This window comes from Mustela nivalis (assembly GCF_964662115.1).
Source record: "Mustela nivalis genome assembly, chromosome: 1".
Lineage (NCBI taxonomy): Eukaryota > Metazoa > Chordata > Mammalia > Carnivora > Mustelidae > Mustela > Mustela nivalis.
In genome coordinates, this window is record NC_139020.1 from 90,168,245 (window position 1) to 90,176,535 (window position 8,291).

Genomic DNA, 8,291 nt, shown 5'->3' on the forward strand with positions numbered 1-8,291 from the left:
CAAAAACAGACACTTAGATCAATGGAACAGAATGGAGAACCTAGAAATAGACCCTCAACTCTATGGTCAACTAATCTTCGACAAAGCAGGAAAGAATGTCCAATGGAAAAAAGATAGCCTCTTCAACAAATGGTGTTGGGAAAATTGGACAGCCACATGCAGAAAAATGAAATTGGCCCATTTCATTACACCACACACGAAAATAGACTCAAAATGGATGAAAGACCTCAATGTGAGAAAGGAATCCAACAAAATCCTTGAGGAGAATAGGCAGCAACCTCTTCAACCTCAGCCACAGCAACTTCTTCCTGGGACATCACCAAAGGCAAGGGAAGCAAGGGCAAAAATGAACTATTGGAATTTCATCAAGATCTAAAGCTTTTAAACAGCAAAGGAAACAGTTAATAAAACCAAAAGACAACTGACAGAACTGACAGAATGGGAGAAGATATTTTCAAATGACATATCAGATAAAGGGCTAGTGTCCAAAAGCTATAAAGAACTTAGCAAACTCAACAACCAAAGAACAAATAATCCAATCAAGAAATGGGTAGAGGACGTGAACAGACATTTCTGCAAAGAGACATCCAGATGGCCAATAGACACATGAAAAAGTGCTCCACATCACTCGGCATCAGGGAAATACAAATCAAAACCACAATGAGATACCACCTCACACCAGTCAGAATTAACAAGTCAGGAAATGACAAATGCTGGTGAGGATGTGGAGAAAGGGGAACCCTCCTACACTGTTGGTGGGAATGCAAGCTGGTACAAACACTCTGGACAACAGCATGGATGTTCCTCAAAAAGTTGAAATTAGAGCTACCCTATGACCCAGCAATTGCACTATTTATCCTAAAGATACAAACATAGTGATCCAAAGGGCACATGCACCCGAATGTTTATAGCAGCAATGTCCACAATAGTTAAACTATGGAAAGAAACTAGATGTCCATCAACAGATGAATGGATAAAGAAGATGTGATATATATACACAATGGAATACTATGCAGCCATCAAAAGAAATGAAATCTTGCCATTTGCAATGACGTGGATGGAACTAGAGGGTATTATGCTTAGCAAAATAAGTCAATCGGAGAAAGACAACTATCATATGATCTCCCTGATATGAGGAAGTGGAGATGCAACATGGGGGGTTGGGAGGTAGGAAAAGAATAAATGAAACAAGATGGGATCAGGAGGGAGATAAACCATAAGTGACTCTTAATCTCACAAAACAAACTGAGGGTTGCTGGGGGGAGGGGGGTCGGGAAAGGAGGGTGGGGTTACGGACACTGGGGAGGGTATGTGCTATGGTGCTTGCTATGAAGTGTGTAAACCTGGCAAAGAAATTGAGGAAGCCACAAAGAAATGGAAAAATGTTCCATGCTCCTGGATTGGAAGAACAAATATTGTGAAAATATCTATGTTACCTAAAGCAATCTACACATTTAATGCAATCCCTATCAAAATCCCACCCATTTTTTTCAAAGAAATGGAACAAATAATCCTAAAATTTATATGGAACCAGAAAAGACCTCGAATAGCCAAAGGAATATTGAAAAAGAAAGCCAAAGTTGGTGGCATCACAATCCCAGACTTCAAGCTCTATTACAAAGCTGTCCTCCTCAAGAGAGAGGAATAATAATAATTTTATCCCTGGAGATAAAAATACATTATATGTTTATAAAAAAATAAAAAAATTAATTAAAAAATATGATTCAAAGGGGTGTATGCACCCCAATATTTATGGCAGCATTATTTACAATAATAGCCAAACTATGATAAGAACCCAAATGTCCATCTACTGATGAATAAAGAAAAGGTGGTGTGTTTATACATATGTATATGTGTGTGTGTATATATATATACATCTATATATACATGCATTAAAAAAAATCAAATTTTTTTGCTTTTTTTTTTTTTTTTTTAGAGAGAGAACAATCAAGAGAAAGAGCAGGGAGGGGGGGGCAGATGGAAAGAGAGAGAATCTCAAGCAGGCTCCCTGCCCACTGTGCGGGAGGCACAAAATCTGTTCCACAACCCTGAGATCAGGGTCTGAGCCAAGGTCAAGAGTCCAGTGCTTAATTGGCTACGCCACCCAGGAGTCCCATGACTCACTATTTTAAAGTCAATATGAACAATTGAAACTATGCCATATACCATCATAAATTTTCAAAAAATCATTTAATAAATACTTATTGAGCTCCTAGCACTATTCTAGGTTTTGGGAATATGGAAATGAAAAAGAAAAAATCTCTGCTTTCATGGATATATTGACAATTAGTGCTCCCAATAAACTATTTGTAGGATAAATAAATGGTTGATATCTTTTTTTTTACTGTTATGAATATGTTGATGTTGCTACTACTGATTATGACTTATTATGTACCTTCTGTATACATTGTGTGATATATATGTATATGTATATATAGAGACAGATTTATTATAACATGAACATTTTTCCTAAACACTATTGTTAATTACTACATGGTAGGTCAAAGCAATCTGCTTAGTCATTCTTCTTTCCTTGGCATTTAAACCATTTTAAATTTTTTATAATAAGAATAATATTGTGAGAAAATATTCTGTGATAGATCTCCAAAAAGTCTACTTAATAAAACTTCTCTTCTTTCCCACTCTCAACCGTACTTAAATTGGCCATACTATTTATGCTTGAAGGCCAAGCAGCTCAACTCTCCAGAAGTGTCATCATGTGTCCAATATCACACTGACCTTGCCTGTTTTAATTTGTAAAAGGATAGCTTTGGCAAAGCCATGGTGAAGAGGAGAGTGCTTAGATACTCTGAGAAAACAATATATTGTGAGGAAGGTCTAAATCCAAGATCATCTCCTTCTCTGGTCTTTCTCTTCTTCCTCCTCCCCTCTCCTCTGCTCTCCTCCCCTCTTTTGCCTCCTTTCCCTTCTTTCCATTCTTTTCTTTTTTTTTTTTTTTTAAATATTTTATTTATTTATTTGACAGAGAGATCACAAGGAGGCAGAGAGGCAGGCAGAGAGAGAGAGAGGAGGAAGCAGGCTCCTGGCTGAGCAGAGAGCCCGATGTGGGGCTCGATCCCAGGACCCTGAGACCATGACCTGAGCTGAAGGCAGAGGCTTTAACCCACTGAGCCACCCAGGTGCCCCTCCATTCTTTTCTTAAGTGTTTCTTTTGCCAGTCTCAATGCTCCCAGCCTTTATATCACTTGGTAGCTAAGGTAGAACCATTTCCAACCCTGGAATAGACGTCCCTAGACGTGAAATGGCCTTCCAGGCACTGTGATTCTTTCTAAATGGTGGGAGGTGCAACAATTTGTTTTTTCTTTCTTTCTTTCTTTTTAAAAGACTTTATTTATTTATTTGACAGAGATCACAAGTAGGCAGAGAGGCAGGCTGAGAGAAAGGAGGAAGCAGGCTCCCCGCTGAGCAGAAAGCCCGACACGGGGCTCAATCCCAGGACCCTGGGACCATGACCCGAGCCGAAGGCAGAGGCTTTAACCCACTGAGCCACCCAGGCACCCCTGTTCTTTATTTCTGAGGGGATAACCCAACATGCCCCAGAACTATGTTGTTGCGGACAAGACCCTAAAGGGTTTTACTTCCTCCCTAAGCTTAGGGAACTTGAATATTTTACAGTGAAAAATAAGAGAATTGTTCCTTGTTTTAGAGGGAAATATCATCTTGATTACACTAGACAGGAAGCATGCCTGCCGTTTGCTTTGGAAAGGAACACTACTTCTATCTTCCAAGGCTGTTTACTATGCAAACATCCTTTAAAAAATAGTTCAAACAAAAGGTAGTCAGTGCCTCACTTCTCAAAATGTGGAGAACACAAGAAACTCATGGATTATTGTGTCCCCAAACTGATCACATATATGGAAAATGTTCATGATATTTGTTCAGTAAGCTATGTAAGATTTCTGAAAGCATTCTAGTGCTGATCCATGGGAGTAAAACCTTGTTGAAGGGATCACAGTGTTTATTTGGGTTAATAATCTATTAATGATTGCTTTGTTAATAATTAAGATTATTTATGTTAATTAAGATTTTCAACTTTTGGATTATATGATGATGTTTTGTGGTTATAGAGAGGTTCATCTCCTTGACTCTATCTAAATTTTTATTATATAATTATATTCCATTGAAACTAAGATCTCAAAAATGATAAGAGGTACCATTATTCTACTTACCACTAAGGAAAAAATGATCTAATAACTATACATTACAATGCTTTATCATCATATCCACTGTGAACTGCATAATAATTTTAGAGATTTTAAATTATAGGAAGTAGAGGTGTCTTAAAATCAATGAAATATGTATTGATTGTCTGCCTTTCCCAATTAGAACATAAACTCAAAAGGAAGGTGGGGATTCTGTTTTTGTTAATCATCAGTATGTGCTTAGTGCCTAGAACAATGTCTGGCACATAACAGTCAGTAAATATTTGCTGAATTAATATAGGAAAAAACGATTGGTTCTATTTCCCTCTCCTTTCTCTCCACCCCCAACTTTGGTCTGAAACAGTAGTTCTCAACTCTATCTACATACAGAATTATCTAGGGAGCTTTAGAAACATACCAGTTTCTGGGCCCTATTCAGACTAATTAAATCAGAATATCTTGGAGAAAGCTACAGACACAGGTATGCTGTAAAAGCTATCCAGGTGAATCTAATGCATGCTGGAAAGTTCAGAACCACTGATTCATGCTGCTCCATTAATAGCACATACACACAGGGCAACCACACAGCTCTACCTTGGATCTCCTGTGTGTGCAGTTTTGATCACTTGCTGGATGAGAAAAGGCTTTTTAAAGGAAATCATTGATATTCCCTCAGAGTCAAAATCCAATAAGCTTTTGTAACATGTTCTTATAACTATCTCATTTGATCCTCAAACAAACAGGTGAGGAAGAGATAGCAAATATCATTTCTAAAATTGCAAAGACACTGAATCTCCATAATTTGCTCAAGGTTAAAAAAAAAAAGGGTATGCACATTTTATCTTTGTTTCAGGATCTTCAGAAAGTCAGAATAACTGTTCTAAACTCTCATTTTATCTCTGTATTCAAACAGCATTTCCTAATCAATGTGTTAACATTAGTAAAACACTGAGGGAAGATCTGATTGCCGTGAGCCGTTCATTCATTCAACAGCTGCTCACTCAATAGTGACCAGTTTGTGGAGTACCTACAATGTTCCAGCTGCTAATCCAAGGCAGGCTGAGTTTGCCCTATAACTTTTATTCTGCCCCAGCACCCTCTAACTTTTCCCATGTTCCTGCCTCTCGCCACCCTGCTGGCCTTCCTTCATCTCCCTTGGTTTAAGCCAGTGTTCTAGGTCTTGCTAATAGCACAAGTCTCTTCATGCTGTTTCATTATTTGAAAGACTGTTAATTTTCTTTTGAACTACAGTGTCCTACTTTCTTCATGCTTCAGGCCATGATTCTCTGCTCTTTCCTTCTACTTGCTGGTTTTTAATCAGTGAGTTTGAGGCTCCTTGAAAACAGATGGAAACATGCTAAGAATAATCTCCAATTAACCACTGGTGAATTAAAGTTTGAGAACTGGGGTCGATTTTGTTTTTTGTCTTTCCAGAGAAAGCAAAGTCCTATACCTCTAATGTGCTAGAAACCATTTTTCCTGGAGGGTGAAGAAAGTCATTAAACTCTCATTATCATTTTATAAAGTTGGAAAGATTTGCTAGGATTATAAGAGGGATAGCTCTGGCAACAAGGAAATCTGCACTTAAATGATCTTATGCCCATAAATGAATGGAACTTACAATAAAGCATTTTCCTGAAACAAACCTAAAAGACTCTTAGAATCAAAAGTCACCATGATAAAAATGTAGGCAAAATAGGCAGACTGTTCTAATGCTCTTTAGGGAGAGAACTAATTTCCTCCTGGGGTATTATAACATTATTAAAAAGTTAATAGGATATCAGCCATCCTTAGAAACCTTTAATCCCAAGGATTTATATTATACAATTAAAGTCCTCATTAAAGAATTTAACATCATCCAAAGACATTTAAATTTATATAGAGATGGTAATTCCCTTTGGTTTTTATGTAGTTTCTTTTTAAATTTGAAATGAGGCTGGGGATGCAGAGTCCACTGTTTCTAACTACACATTTAAAACAGATATCTCACAAGTACTATTCAACCCAGACCCTTAACATGCTCTGCACACATTTTTTGGGGAACACGCCATATTATTTTCTTCCTAAGCAAATGTTTACTAGTACTCTAAATGTTCTAATATGATGTACAATAAGTTGGGTGACCACACATCAATTTTTGTCTGGGACAATCCCAGTTTATGTCTTTGTTCTGGTATAATTATCAACAATGCTCCCTTTCTGTCTCAGAAGTATCATAGTTTGGACAACAAAATATAGGGGCACCCTAACAATTTTAGTTTAACACAGTTTAACCTGTTCCACAAACTTATTTTACCATGGAATACATTTAACCTAGAACATGTATCAACTCCCTAAAAAATGATATTTTGCAGCTTTCCTAATTAATACTTTAGACAGTCTCTGCCATGAGTTTAATTTTGTAAAAATTTAGTCTTACCCTTTTCTTTCATAGGAACCATAAAAATCACTTGCAGGAAGTAGTCATAATAGAAGAAACTGCAGGCACATTGAAACATAGGAGAAAGATGAAGTGTGCAGCCTCTTTTTCAGGTTATGGACATTGCGAAATTGTAGCTATGGAGCATCTGGTCTACCATCCTTCAGGGGCTTGTGGAACCAGGTCTACCATTGATTTCTCAACTCAGTTGCACATTCATGAATGCACTGGGTATATTATAGCTGATTTTGCATGCTACTATCTTAAGCACCTAAATTCACTTCTTCCCACTACTTACCACCTATAAACCTCCTTGAATATTGCTGGTCAATGCCAAAAAACAAAACAAAAACCAAAAACCACTGCCTAGAACTCAATGGTAGGCCTGAACTCATAAAAGCTTTGTGGTCACCACGTCTCCATTCATTCCCCTACTAGCCTTAGCAGGGCTGGCAGAGAAAAACATCAGAATCAGAGTAATTTAACTGCTCTAGGCTGGTGTGTTTTTGTCTGTGGCAATCCATGTCCCAGGAAGTGTAGTTGGTCAGCAGAAGGCTCCTCTTTGGAGACAGGAACCCATGACAAGGGTGTTCTCAAGATGACTGTCCTATTTTGCTTGGGCCAGTGTTTCTTTTTGTGAGGAAAGCACAGATTTCTGTCACAACCATTGTCCCAAAACATCTCAGCAGGAAACATTCAAACCCACAGATATCAAAAACACACCCACAGAACTCAAATTCTTCAAGTATTTTAAGTTTTCCACCTGATTCACTTTTAACAGCAAGTTCAACTCCAGAATAAATCATTACATTACCCAAGGAAAACCCACTCATTACATTAAAAGAGACAAACGACTCCTGCCAATAAGAAAGTCAATTGCCATCTCAAATAAATTATTTATAACTACCAAAATAACCAATGTTCTCCTGAAACCATTTTCTGGAGACTGTTTGGGTCCCCAACAACTTTACAGTATTGTCCCACATCATCCTTAAATGTTGATATCACTAGATTTTTTTTTCCCCTTTTGAAATAGTAGCTAACATCTTTACAAAGCTTCCTGTGTCTACTCATGGTTCTGAACACTTCTGATGCATGTACTCATTTAACCCTCCTAAGAATCTTCTGAGATAAAAATATCACCATCCCTATTTACAGACAAAGAAAGTGTGATGCAGAGAAGTCTACTAACATGCCTATGATTACCTGACTAGTAGGTAAACAGCCTGTCATTCCCCCACTTACCAAACTGCATGCTTCTTTACAATAGAATAGGTCTTTATTTGAAAGCTTTTGAGGACAAGTACTAGGTCTTTCTTGTTTTCCTTTCTCCAACAATTCATGCCCTACTTTATGTATTACAAGCAATCAAGAATGGATATAATAAATATTTTAATCAATAGTAGTTATGTTTCAGAGAGATGAAAGACCAATATTCTACAAAGATGTGCCCGCGGGATAGTAAAGATTCAATAAATATTTATTGATTCTTTCTGATAATGTGTACAGAGACTATGCCAACATTTTCTACAAATAGTATTATTAAGTTATTTCCTAGTTCTTCAGTCTGATAAAATTGAATAATAATTTAATAATATGTTTCCCAAATAAAATTACTTAACTGTCAGTTTAAGCCCATGAATACCAAAAACCTATTCTGAGCCACTTTTTTTAACTGTTCATTTTTTCTTTCCAACAGTTAAGACTCT